The sequence below is a fragment of the Physeter macrocephalus genome, chromosome 11 (assembly GCF_002837175.3).
Source record: "Physeter macrocephalus isolate SW-GA chromosome 11, ASM283717v5, whole genome shotgun sequence".
NCBI classification, from domain to species: domain Eukaryota; kingdom Metazoa; phylum Chordata; class Mammalia; order Artiodactyla; family Physeteridae; genus Physeter; species Physeter macrocephalus.
Genome location: NC_041224.1, coordinates 42,146,639 through 42,161,583, shown reverse-complemented (window position 1 = coordinate 42,161,583; position 14,945 = coordinate 42,146,639).

The window sequence follows — 14,945 nt, the reverse complement described above, 5'->3', positions numbered from 1 at the left end:
GGTGCTGCTTCACATCACTGGAGGAAAGATGGATTTATTCAATAAATGGTGTTGGGATGACTACGTAGCTATCTGAGAAATTGATTCTTAATGTACCAATGCTTCAGAAGTGAAAATTAAACATAGAAGTATTAGAAAAAAACATGAAGAAAATATCTTTATCATCTCACAGTGGAAAAGGCATGATATAAAATCCAGAGTTTAATTCACTTTGTTATACAGCAGAAACTAACACAACATTGTAAAGCAATTATACTCCAATAAAGACGTTAAAAAAAAATCCAGTGTTTATTTCAAAACAAGACAACAAAACCCTACTAATTTCACCCGAGTTTAAGAGAAAAGACAGTCTGCCCCTGGGCCAGGGCCAGCAGTGGGCAGAGAGGGATGGTGAAGTTGGCACATGGCACTAACTCAAGCGACCATGGGGACCACGCAGAAATCTCACGGGTGTGCATTACAGCTGTTTATAAGTTTGGAAACAACCAAAATGCCCAGCAATAGGTGACTATTAAGAAGAAAAGTTTGGTATGATTCCAAACTGGAGTTCTTTGCAGCCAGTAAAAATAATGATTTAGAAAATTATTCAGTGAAATGGGGCAAACTCAAGACGGTGTTATTATGTGAAAACTCGTTGAAGAATATGGAATGACCCATTTTGGAGGAAGAGGGGAAGATACATGTGATTAGACAAAAAAAAAAAAAAGACCAGAAGGAAATGCACCGGCATGTTTGCAAGGGTTGTTACCTCTGGAGACTGGGGTTACAGGGGCTTCATTGCCTGTCTTGTGCTTTTCCAGGTTTCCCCAAACTTAATACATGAGATTATTTCTACAGTTAGAAGGCCCTAAGGTTTGAAATCTGAATGACTGAGCAGGTGGTATGAGTCACGTAACTAGGACTCGAGAGGGGAGACGGCCAGTCCGGACTTGGACGTAACCGCTCTGATGGCCTGTGGACACCCAAGGAGGGAGCCAGCTGGAGGTGAGGCCTGGACTCTATAGTGAAGCCTGTGTCGTGTTTAGCTCTGTGGACATGACACAAGCCTTGAAGTAGTCAAGGGCAAGGTGGGGAGGGGACAGCTGAAGGGCACATCTGTAAACCCTGCTGTCAGGGTCCACAGGGCAGCCACAGATGAGGCCCTGAACCCCCAGGGCCTCCCAAGGCTGGAGAGGAGCAGAGCAGTGACAGTGTTCCAGATTTTTCACCTCCTGTCTGAGCAACCTCACAGAGGACTCTGGCCTCCCAGCTAGAAAGGACAGTGGCGAGTGGGCGCTGCTAGCATGTCCTTGGGGGCAGAGAGGGGCCAAGCAGTGAAGCAAAAGTTACCGACCTGGGAGGAAAAGGTTTGTGTGCCCACCTTGTTTGAGCTGAACCTTTCCATAAAGGAGAGAAAAAGGTCAAAGAAAAGTAAGAAGTAGTTTTGCTCCCCATGTTCTTCAAAGAAATAATTTGATGTGGAAGAACTGGCTTCTGAGTCACAAGGAAACCTTTTCCCCAAGGATTGGGATCGGAAACAATGGGGAAAGGAATTATGAAAACCATCAGTTCACAACAAGCTCAGGAAGAAGCTGAATAAACTTTGAACAATTTGTCTCATCCTGCTATAAAAAGAGGAAATTTCGGAAAGTTAAGAACCATCACGTGTGTACAGTTACACGCCCTTTCACTCCACTGACACGGTCTCGAGTCACGAGAGAAAGACGAATGTCTTCACTCCTTCCCAAAGGCCTATGCGCAAGAAAACAAAGCCCTCAGCCCCTCACCTCGCACAGTGGGCCAGGGCATCGGCAGTGTGGGCACCACCAGGAGCTGGCTGGACATGCAGCCCTCTGGGTCCACAGACCTGCTGCCCAGCACCCGCATTTCAGCAGTCTGCCTCCCTCAGGCCCGAGCACACTGATTTTGAAAAGCGTGGTTTAACAGATGCTCTCTGTGCAAAATGAAAAACACCCTCTGCAACAAGGTGTTTTCACAAGCCACCCTTCCCACTTCCTCTCAACCCCACTTCACCAGCGCCTCAAACCCCAGCTGAAAGGCCCCATTCTTGTCCCATGGAATAGATCATATTTAATCTAGAAAGGGAGGAAACACACTCGGCCATCAGGAAGCAATAGCATTAACTTAGGGGCCAAAAACAACACTGCAGACGGAGAACAATGCAAGAGGAGGCTTGGGGAGGATCAAGGCAGCTTAACTGGGCGGTTTTGGTCACTAAGACAGAAAGGAGGCCCGAGTGCAAATTACACGTGGAGGGTGGACTGGGCAGTGTTTCTATAAAAACAGAAATAATGGTTTAAGAATTTATCTGAGGATTTTCAGATATTAAAAAAAAGTTTCCTTCCAGACAGAGAGATTGGCCTCACATGAAGCATTGGTTTCTCACTCTATTGTTCAGCTCAAATTACCCCAAAGTACCTAGCAATTTGGCCACAAACCTGGTTTAAGGCCACGGCCTGCAGGTGGGGTGGAACTCTCAAAAAGAAAATGATTTCAGAAGGAAAAAAGTGATTTACGTTCGAAATGATTTTATAAAAAGACTCAAGTTTCCCTTAAGATTAACTTTTAAAAATTGAAAATTAAAATTTTTTAGTATGCTCCATTCCAAAAATGTATAGTTTCCAGAATTTCACACAAGATTAAAAATGAAGATTAAAACAAGCTAATGGGAGGATAAAACATGCTACAGTGTTTCATAATTGCTACAAGTAGCAGCAAATTTAGCTTGGAGTTTCCTAGCAGCCAAAGTAACAACAGAACAAGATCAGTTCAAAATTGATAACAACACAATAAGCAGGAAACTCTGGAAGTCTTTTCTTAGAGATTTGAGAAGATTTCTCCTATGGGATACTCTAAGGTAGTTCTGGTGCTTTTGACTAAATGCTGTACTTGTACTATGACATCAAGACCTTAGAACAGGGGACTTCCCTGGTGGTCCAGTGGGTAAGACTCCCTGCTCCCACTGCAAGGGGCCCAGGTTTGATCTCTGGTCGGGGAACTAGATCCTGCATGCATGCCTCAACTAAGAGTTCATATGCCGCAACTAAGAAGCCTGAATGCCACAACGAAGATCCTGCGTGCCACAAATAAGACCTGGCACAGCCAATAAATAAATAAATAAATAAATCACACACACACACACACACACACACACACACACACACACACATTTTTTAAAAAAACCTTAGAACAAAGCTCCAAGTTCAGGTTTAATGTTGACACTCACTGCCTTCAGGAAGGCCACCATCTCTGCTTCACTGACACTGGGGTTACCTCTCCCACCAGATGATTACCCTCTATCTACCATTGACTGCTCCAGCAATGGACAGGTGACCCTATTCTGCCCAATATGCCACAAAGAGAAGTCTACAAGGATGATTCTGAATCAAGTTCTCACTCCCACCAGAGAGCTACAGGAAAAGACCATCTCTCTCTCTCTAGGTGGGTTGGGTCTGGATGTGACACTTGGGACTGCTGCAGCCATACTGCAGTCCAAGGATGAAGCCACCTCCAACAGTGACAGTGCTGAAGGATGGAAGAAACCTGGGTCAGTGTTTATCAACCAGTCCCGGAACCTCAAAACTCTATAGACTTCCTGTTCAGTGAGATAATTGCCTGTCCTTATGGTTTCCACTAGATTCATTCAGGGTTTTCATTTCTATGGAAACAAAAAGTAAAAGCCCAGTTTTTAGAGGGCAAATACAAAATTAGAAATGGGAATTTTCTACACACAAGAGAAATCTTGCATAAATAATACTATTCATCCCAGCATTATCTGAAAGAGCAGAAGACTGGATATAATCTTAAAATACATCATTAAGTGAGTGGAGACAGATATCCATCAAAAGTCATTAGTCAAATGCATGCACAGTGGAATCTCAAAGAGCCATAAAAAAGGAATGGGATAATCTCCAAAATATACAAAGCAGCTCATGCAGCTCAATATCAAAAAAACAAACAACCCAATCCAAAACTGGGCCGAAGACCTAAATAGACATTTCTCCAAAGAAGATATACAGATTGCCAACAAACACATGAAAGAATGCTCAACATCATTAATCATTAGAGAAATGCAAATCAAAACTACAATGAGGTATCACCTCACACCAGTCAGAATGGCCATCATCAAAAAATCTACAAACAATAAATGCTGGAGAGGGTGTGGAGAAAAGGGAATCCTTTTGCACTGTTGATGGGAATGCAAATTGATATAGACACTATGGAAAACAGTATGGAGGTTCCTTAAAAAACTAAAAATAGAACTACCATATGACCCAGCAATCCCACTACTGGGCATATACCCTGAAAAAACCATAATTCAAAAAGAGTCATGTATCAAAATGGGGATATATGTATATGTATAGCTGATTCACTTTGTTATACAGTAGAAACTAACAACAATGTAAAGTAATTATACTCCAATAAAGATGTTTTTAAAAAGAAAAAGAAAAAGGAATGGGAAAGAAACCAGTATTCACTAAGTGAAAAAAGTGTAGGGCACTGTGTATAGTGTGCTCTAATATGTATTTAAGGGACTTCCCTGGTGGTCCAGTGGGTAAGACTCTGCACTTCCAATGCAGGCGGCCCAGGTTTGATCCCTGGTGGGGGAACTAGATCCTGCACGCATGCCACAACTAAAGATCCCGCATGCTGCAACTAAGACTTGGTGCAGCAAAAATAAATAATTCATTAATTTAAAAATATTTTTTAAAAATAAAAAAATAAAAAGAAATATGGGGGGCTTCCCTGGTGGCGCAGTGGTTGAGAGTCCGCCTGCCCATGCAGGGGACACAGGTTCGTGCCCCGGTCCAGGAGGATCCCACATGCCGCGGAGCGGCTGGGCCCATGAGCCATGGCCACTGAGCCTGCGTGTCCAGAGCCTGTGCTCTGCAACAGGATAACAAAGAGTTGCTCCTGCTCACTGCAACTAGAGAAAGGCCGCGTGCAACAACAAAGACCCAAGGCAGCCAAAAATAAATAAATAAATTTATTTTTTAAAATGTATTTAAAAAGAGAAATATATGTATTTTTTTGCAAATGGTATTAATAATCCATTGCTACATAATAAATTACTCAAACACTTAGCAACTTAAAAGAACAAACATTCATTATCTCAGTTTCTGTGGGTCAGGAATTTGGGAGTGGCTTAATAGGTGTCTCTCATGGGGTTATAATCAAGATGTTGGCTGGTGAGTGATACCAGTGAAAATGGAGTAAGGATCTTCAAAAATTAAAACCTCTATAAAGGCAATAAGAAAACGGACAAAAATTGTCAGAACAAATTTTTCAGAACTCTGGAAGTTAACCAAAAGATTCCAGCAATCTGAGGAGTTTTAATCAAGAAAAGTATCTAAATCTCAATAACAACAGTGAACTTTGTGGCAATTTAACTTGTCCTATTTTCATCCCCCTCTCTCCAGCTCCATGACAGCCTTGAAAATCAACAGTCACAAGTGAAAAATAGCAGCCTGGCAGACAACAGGAGAGGTGAATCAGGGTTGGAGCTACTTAAAAGCTTCATTCCCATAGAATTGTCATTATATGACCTGTCTGGTGGCTCCCTGGAAGACTACTTGCAAGGCCGTCTTTATTGATTAGACTTGGATCTTGTCCAATGTGAAAATCTTTTCCCTGGAGGTGTTGGTAAAAACATTTCAATGCAATTGTTTGATTTTATGGCTGCTGTAGGCAGTGGATAACAATTGGGGCAAACCAACAGGCTACCCAAAAAGCTTAAAGTAAAATCTAGGGAAGGAGATGTCCATAAGGGCTGTAAAAATCTGACATACTCCTCAGAATCTATAAGGTTAAGGTATATGTAGGATTTGTGTGCATGCTCAGAAAAGAATTGATAATGCTGTCACCTCTAGCTGACGTTGAGGCTCCTTACAAGGAGAAAGTGAAGTCTAAGGCAGAGTTGTCAAGTGTCTCGCCGAGCGTTGAAGGCATGCCACAACAAGCATACGTTCGGAACCCCTTGGAAATGACTGGGTGATTTATTGGTTCCAGATATTAAAGGAAATCTCTGACCATCATTAGCTGGCCACTAATCTAACTGAGCAGAGACTTCAGTGGCCACACACAAAAAAGAATACAGACCTTACAAAAATAGTTCAGAAAAGTCATTAAACAAACAACCCCAGCAACTACAAAAACCTTTGAGGATGAGGGAAGAACCTGATTTCCAGAGTTCCCACATTATATCAATTTAAATGTCCAGTTTTCAACAAAATGTTACAAGACATGCAAAGAAAAAAAAAAGTGTGATCCATATGGGGCGGGGGAAGCTATCAACAGAAACAGTTCCTGAGGAAAACCATAGACTGGTTTTATTTATTTTTTAGAGGCTAAAATTTATGGAATGGAGTGAAAGTAGTGCTTACAGAAAATTTTACAGCTGTAAATCATACAATAAAAAAGAAGACAACTCAAATCAATAGCTTCTTAATAACGTTAGTGTTTGGGTTAGCCAAAAAGTTTATTCGGATGTTATGGGAAAACCCCAATGAACTTTTTGGCCAACCCAATAAAAGAAGCGCAAACTAACCAAAGCAAACATTAGGAAAGAAATAATAAAGATTATAGCAGAAGTAAATGCAATAAAAAGAGGAAAACTATAGAGAAAAATCAACAAGACCAGAAGTTGATTCTTTGAAAGAAGAACAAATTGAAAAACTTCGGGCTAGACTGACAAATAAAAAAGAGAAAAGACTTAAACTGTTAAAATCATGAATGAAAGACGGGCGGGGGGGCACATTGCTACCAACCTTACAGAAATAAGAAGTTTTATAAGAGAATACTATGAATAACTATATAACAACACATTAGATAACCAGGTGAAATGTACAAATTCCTAGAAAGACACAAATTAATGAAACCGACTCAGTAAGAAATAGAAAAGTTGAATAGACCTACAATAAGCAGAGACAGAATGAGTGATCAAAAAGTTTCCCACAAAGAAAAACTCAGGAAGATGGCGTCACCACTGAATTCTACCAAACATCTAAAAAAGAATTAACACCAATCCCTCTCAAATTCTTCCTAGAAACAGAAGAGGAAGGAACACTTCCAAACTCATTTTGTGAGGTATTACCCTGATACCAAAACCAGACAAAGATATCACAGGAGAACGATGAACCAATATCATTTATGAATATAAATGTAAAAATCCTCTACAAAAAACCAGCAAACTGAATGCAGCAACATACAAAAAAAGTGATATTTATCTCAGGAATGCAAGATTGGTCCAATGTAGGAAAATCTTTGTAAAACATTTTATTGATAGAATAAAGAATAACTACATGATTGTCTCAATAAGCACAGAAAAAGCATTTGACAAAATTCAACTCTCTCTTATGATAAAAACACTAATAAACTAGGAATAGAAGGGAACTTCCTCAACCTGATAAAGGGCATCACAAAAAACCCACAGCTGACATCATGCTTAATGGTGAAATACTGGAAACTCTCTCCCTAAGATCAAAGATATCTGCTCTCACGACTTCTATTCAACACTGTTCTGAGGCAATGTACTGGAGGTACTCACTAGGACAAATAGGCAAAAAAAGAAAAAAGAAGAAATAAAAGGCCTACAGATTGGAAAGGAAAAATTATGTCTATTTGCAAATATAATCTTGTATATAGAAAATCCTAAGGAATACACACACACAAAAACCCATTAGAGCTAGGGTTGGGGCTCAGAGCGGGCCACCCCAAGATATGTCACATGGCATATTGATTATTTTGAATTAAAATTACTTAAGAAACAGCTAGCGGAAAAAATGATATAAAAAATACTCTGACCTCCCTATTTCCCCCTGAAAGGGGGGAAAAAAATCTCCATGTGTAAGTAGACTCCCTATACCAGGAAGATAGAAAGCATCCTTATCATCAGAGCTAGAGAATTCAAGGCTAAGAAGGCTGTATAACAAATTTTGCTACTTCTTTATTACTCTGCAAGCCCAAGCACAAGACCCTTTGTTAAATTTTCACAAATAATTGTTTCTTTGTTTAAAAATGATATATAAACAGCCTGCTTTGGTCACTTTGAGGGTCCCATTTCTATGAGACCTCCACGTGTACAAATTATTATTTTTTCCTCCTGTTAATCTGTTTTGTGTCAATTTAATTATCATACCAGCCTGAAGAACTCAAGAGGGGTAGGGGGGAAATGTCCTTCTCCCCAACAGTAGCAAGGTTGCAGGATACAATTTCAATAATATAAAAATCAAGTGTAGGGACCTCCCTGGTGGTCCACTGCCTAAGACTCTGTGCTCCCAATGCAGGGGGCCCAGGTTCGATCCCTGGTCAGGGAACTAGATCTCACATGCGGCAACTAAGAGTTCACATGCTGCAACTAAAAGATCCTGCATGCTGCAAATAAGACCTAGTGCAGCCAAAAAAAAAAAAAAAAAAAGTCAAGTCTATTGCTATAGAAACAAAAAATGAAGTTGAGGAACTATATTCAATATCTTGTAATAAACTATAATGGGAAAGAATCGAAAAAAAGTATATACACACACATATATATGTATAACCGAATCACTTTGCTGTACACCTGAAACTAACACAATATTGTAAATCAACTATACTTCAATTTTAAAAAATGAAATTAAGAAAATTCCATTTATAATAGCATCAAAAAGAATAAAATTACTTCGGAATAAAGAAGTACAAGGCTTGTATACTGAAAACTACAAAACATCACTGAAATAAATAAGTTGAAAAATATCCCATGTTCATGCATTGGAAAACTTAATACTGTTAGGCAGACAGTAGTCCCTGTTAAGGGTTGAACTGTGTCCTCCCCAAAACGATACGTTCACATCTTAACCCTAGTGCCTCAGAATGTAACCTTATTTGTAATAGGGTCATTTGTAAATGTAATTAGTTAAGATGAGGTCATACTGGAATAGGGTGTGCCCCTAAATCAATATGGTTGGTGTCCTTATAAAAAGATGCTGGGATCTAGAGACAAGAAAGGATTCACCTATAGGTTTCAGAGGAAGCATGGCCCTGAAGACACCTTGATTTCAGACTTCTAACCTCCAGAACTATGAGACAATAAATTTCTATTGTTTTAAGCCACCCAGTTTGTGGTTTTTACTATGGCAGCCCTAGGAAACTAATAAAGTCCACAAATTGATTTATGGATTCAATGCAATCCCTTTTAAAGGCCCAACTGCTTTTTTTTTTTTTTTGCAGTAATTGACAAGCTGATCCTAAAAATTCATATGGAAATACTGAAGACCTGAATAGCCAAAACAATCTTGAAAAAGAACAACAAAGTTGGAATACACACAGTTCCTGATTTTAAAACTTTCTTTAAAGCTACAGTAATCAAGACTGTGTAATACTGGCGTAAGGATAGGCATAAGTTAATGGAATAGAATTTAGAGTCCAGAAATAAACCCTTACATTTATGATTAACTGATTTCCTACAAGGGTGCCAAGATCTTTCAATGGGGAAAAGAACAGTCTTCAACAAATGGGGCTGGGATAACTGTATATCTACATGCAAAAGAATGAAATTGGACCCACTACACCTCACACAACATACAAAAAATTAACACAAAACAGGTCCAGAACCTAAACATGTGAGCTAAAACTACAAAACTTTTAGATGAAAGCATAGGCATAAATCATAGTGACCTTGGATTAGGCAATGATTTCTTAGATATGATACTTAAAGCAACCAAAGAAAAAAACAGATAAATTGGATTTCATCAAAACTTAGAACTCTGTGCTTCAAAGGACACTATCAGAAATGTGAAAAAACAATTGATAGAATGAGAGAAAGTATTTGCAAATCATGTATCTGATAAGGTCCTAGAAATCAGAATATATAAAGAATTCTTACAACTCAACAATAAAAGATAAATAATCAGTTTTTAAATGAGCAAAGGATTTGAATAGACATTTCTTCAAAGAATATATACAAATGGTCAATAAGCACATGAGCAGATGCTCAACATCCTTGACCACCAGAGAAATGCAAAACAAAACTACAATAAGATACCACTTCACACATATTAGGATGGCGTCATCAAAAAAGGCAGTTAATAACAAGTTTTGGTGAGAATGTGGAGGAACTGGAATCCCCATACGTTGCTGGTTGGAATGTAAAATGGCACAGCTACTTTGGAAAACAGTTTTGCAATTTTTCAAAAAGTTAAACATCAAGTTACCATGTGACCCCAACAATTGCACTCCTAGGTAATATACTCAAGTGAAATGAAAACATATGTTCACACAAAAACTTTTATACATTTCATAGCAGCATTATTCACAATAACTAAAAAACTGAAACAACTCAAATGTTCATAAACTGATGAATATATAAACAAAATGTGGTACTATCCATACACTGGAATATTATCCAGCCATACAAAGGAATGAAGTACAACATGGATGAACCTTGAAAACATTATGTTAAGTGAAGGAAGCCAGACACAAAAGGCCATATATTATATAATTCCATTTATATGAAACTTGCAGGCAAATCCATAGAAATTAAGAGTAGATTAGTGGTTGCCATGGGCTGGGGGTGGGGAAATGGGGAGTGAATTGGTATGAGGCTTCTTTTGGAGGTACTGAACATGTTCTGAAGTTATACAGAAATGAGAGTTGCACAATTTTGTGAATATACTAAAAACCACTATATTTATACTTCAGAAGGGAAAATTATATGGTATGTGAATTATATCTCAATTTTTAAAAATAAGGTGTTGGGACTTCCCTGGCGGTCCAGTGGTTGGGACCCCGTGCTTCCACTGCTGGGGGCACAGGTTTGATCCCTGGTTGGGAAACTAAGATCTTACAAGCTGCACGGTGTGGCCAAAGAAATAAAATAAAATAAAAACCTGGGAACTCTTTAAAAAGAAAAAAAAAAAAAGATGTTATCCAGGCTGCAGTCATCTGAAAGCTTCACTGGGGCTGGAGGGTCTGTCTACTTCCAAGATGAGTTTCTTACATTGCTGTTACCGGGAGGCCTCAGTTCCTCAGTGTCTTTGCAACATGGCAGCTGGCTTGTCGCAGAGCAATCGATCCAAGAAAGGGCAAGGAGGTCACAAAATATATTGATGACTTAGTCTTGGATGTTACACACTATCACTTCTGTCATGTTCTATTAGTTATAAGGGAGTCACTAAGTCCAGCCCATAACCAAGAGGAGGGATGAAACCTACACCTCTTGAAGGGAGGGGGCTTTAATAATGTGTGGACACACTTTAAAACCCATCACATATACATGTAACATATCTAGGACACAAAAGAAACTGACAACAGGGCTCCATGTGCAAAGGGGGAACTAGAAGGCTGGAGGACATGAGTTGGATGGAGATTGCTCACTGTAAGCTCATTTTTATCTTTTGAATTGTGAACCATGTGACGTGCTGCCTGTTCAAATAATTAAAAACAATCTTAAAAATTTGTTTAAATTCATTTTCTTTTAAGAAGGAAAATAACTTGCTTTGCTAGCTGAATTTGTTAGGTTGAAGTCCTAAATCAAATTGCACTTTTATAAATAAAAATATATTTTTATATATTTATATTCAACTATCCAAACATACATACACATTTTCTCACTCTCTAGCTCCTAATAGCCAAGGTTTAACAAATGAAAAAACTGGAGGGCTTCCCTGGTGGCGCAGTGGTTAAGAATCTGCCTGCCAATGCAGGGGACATGGGTTCGAGCCCTGGTCTGGGAAGATCCCACATGCCGCGGAGCAACTAAGCCCGTGAGCCACAGCTACTGAGCCTGTGCGTCTGGAGCCTGTGCGTCTGGAGCCTGTGCTCCGCAACGGGAGAGGCCGCGACAGTGAGAGGCCCGCACACCGCGATGAAGAGTGGCCCCCGCTCGCCGCAACTAGAGAAAGCCTTGCACAGAAACGAAGACCCAACACAGCCAAATATAAATAAATAAATAAATTTATTTTAAAAACCAAACAAGCAACAACAACAAAAAAACTGGAATCCTTCTTTGGGTTCTAAAATTGGATAACCTAGATGAAACGGACAAATTCCTAGAAACACACAAATTACCTAAATTGACTGAAGAAATGGAAAATCTCACTAGACCTATAACAAGTAAAAACATTGAATCAGTAATCAAAAATTTCCCAACAAAGAAAAGTCTAGGACCACATGGATTCACTGGTAAATTCTACCAAAAATTTAAAGAACAATTAACACCAGTCATTCTCAAACTCTTCAAAGAAATAAACTAGAACACTTTCCATCTCGTTCTATGGGGGCAGCATTTCCCTAATATCAAAGCCATATTAAGACCATCACAAAAAAGAAAATTACAAATCAATCCGTTATGAATATCAATGCAAAGATCTCAACAAAATACTAGCAAACCAAATTGAGCACATTAAAAGGATTATATACCATGACAAAGCGGAATTTATAATAGAAACGCAAGGGTTCAACATAAGAGAAAAATGAATGTAATATATCACAGTAGTAGAAGGAAAGAAAAAAAAACATAGTCATCTCAATTGATACAGAAAAGGCATTTACAAAAGCCAACACTCTTTCATTATAAAAACTCTCAGAAAAACTAGGAATAGAGGGAAGATTCCTCAACATGATAAAGGGCATTTATGAAAAAAAACCACAGCTAACATTATGCTCCACGATGAGAGATTGAAAGCTTTTTACTTGTAATTTCATGAATGAGACAAGAATGCCTGCTTTCACCACTGCTATTTAACACTGTACTAGAAATTCTAGCAGAGCAATTAAACAAGAAATAAAAGGCATCCAAATTGGGAATGAAGAAGTAAAACTATCTGTATCTGTAGGTGACATGATCCTACACGTGGAAAATCCCAAGAAATGTACAAGAAAGCTACTATAGCAAATCAACAAATTTAGCAAAATTGCAAAAATCAGTTGTTTCTATATACCAGTGATGAATAATTTGAAAAGAAAACTAAGAAATCAATTCCATTTACAATAATATCTATGTGTGGGTTTTCCACACCAAGCAATTCGCCAGTTCTCTGTAGACACCAACTGGGTGCCCTACAACTTATTTCACTTCTGACACTCACTACCCAGAGTTAGCGCAGACCCCACAGATTAAAATCTCAATCCCCCTACTTCAGAAGCTAGTCACAAGTTTTGAGTCCCCAGGTTACCCATACTTCTGTCTGATTTGGCTACAAATTGGGGGTTCCCATGACCCCATCTCAGGTTCAGTAATTTGCTATAACAGCTCACAGAACTCGGAGAAAAACTTTACTATTACTGGTTTATTATAAAGGATACAAATGAACAGCCAGACCAAGAGGTACATAGGGTGAGGTCTGGAAGGATCCTCAGCACAGGATCTTCTGTCCCCAAGTTTGGGATGTGCCACCCTCCCAGCACACATTCACCAACCTGGAAGCTCTCCAAACCCCATCACTTAAGAGTTTTTATGGAGGTTCAAATATGTAGACGTGATGGATTAAATCATTGGCTATTGGTGATTAACTCAATTTCCAGCCCCCTCCCCTCCGCAGAGGTCAGGGGGTGGGGCTAAAAAATTCCAATTCTCTGTTCACATGGTTGGTTCCTCTAGCAACTAGCCCCCATCCTGAAGCGATCTACAACCCACCAAGAGTCAACTCATTAGCATAAACTCAGGTATGGTTGAAAGGGGCTATTATGAATAACGCTCAGGAAATTCCAAGGGTTTTAGAAGATTTTGTGCCAAGAACTGGGGAGAAAGACCAAATATATATTTCTTATTATACCACAATAGCACAATCTAAAAGAATAAAATGCCTGGGAATAAATTTAAGCAAGGAATGAAAGGCTTGTTCCCTGAAAATTACAAAATATTCCTCTAAGAAATTAAAGAAGATCTAAATAAGTGGAAAGACATCCCATGCTCATGGACTAGAAGACTTAATACTGTCGAGATGTCAATACTACCCAAAGCCATCTACAAAATTCGGAACAACTCCTATTAAAATTCCAGTGGGCTTTTTTTTGCAGAAATGGAAAAGCTGATTCTCAAATTCAGTGCATGCAGTCCATGTAATAGGCTGAACTGTATTCCCCAAAATTCATATGCAGAAGCCTTAACCTCCAGTACCTCAGAATGTGACTATATTTGCAGACAGGGCCTTTAAAGAGGTAATTATGTTACAGTGAGTCCGTTAGGGTGGGCCCTAGTCTAATCTGACCAGTGTCCTTATTAGATGAGGAAATTTGGACACACAGAGACCAGGGCTATGAATGCATAGAGAAGAGCATGTGAGGACATAGCAAGAAGACAGCTAGCTCCAAGGTAAGAAGAGAGGCCTCGGGAGAAATCAAACCTGCTTACATCTTGATCTTGGACTTCTAGCCTCCAGAACTGTAAGAAAATAAATCTCTGTTTAAGTATGTGGTATTTTGTTATGGCAGCACTAGCAAACTTATACACCCCAGGTAGACAAAAAAAAAAAAATCTTAAAAAAGAACAAAGTGGGAGGACTCACACTTCGTAGCTCACTACAAAGCTACAGTAATCAAAACACTGTGGACTGACAGAAGGACAGGCTTATAGACCAATGGAATAGAATTGAGAGTTCAGAAACAAACCCATACATTTATGGCTAACTGATTTTTGACAAGGGTCTCAAGTCCAATCAATGGGAAAGGAATAGTCTCTTTAACAGATGATGTTGGGACAACAGGACTTCCATATGCAAGAGAATGAAGTTGGACCCCTACCTCATACCATATACAAAGATTAACACAAAATGTATCAAAGGATTAAATATAAGGGCTAAACCCATAAAATTCTTGAAACAAAACATAGGAGTAATTCTTCATGCCTGTGAATTTGGCAAAGGATTCTTAGATATGACACCAAAAGCATAAGCAATAAAAGAAAAAATAACACATTGAACTCCATCAAAAGTTAAAACTTTTGTGCATCAAAGGACATTATCAACAGAGAG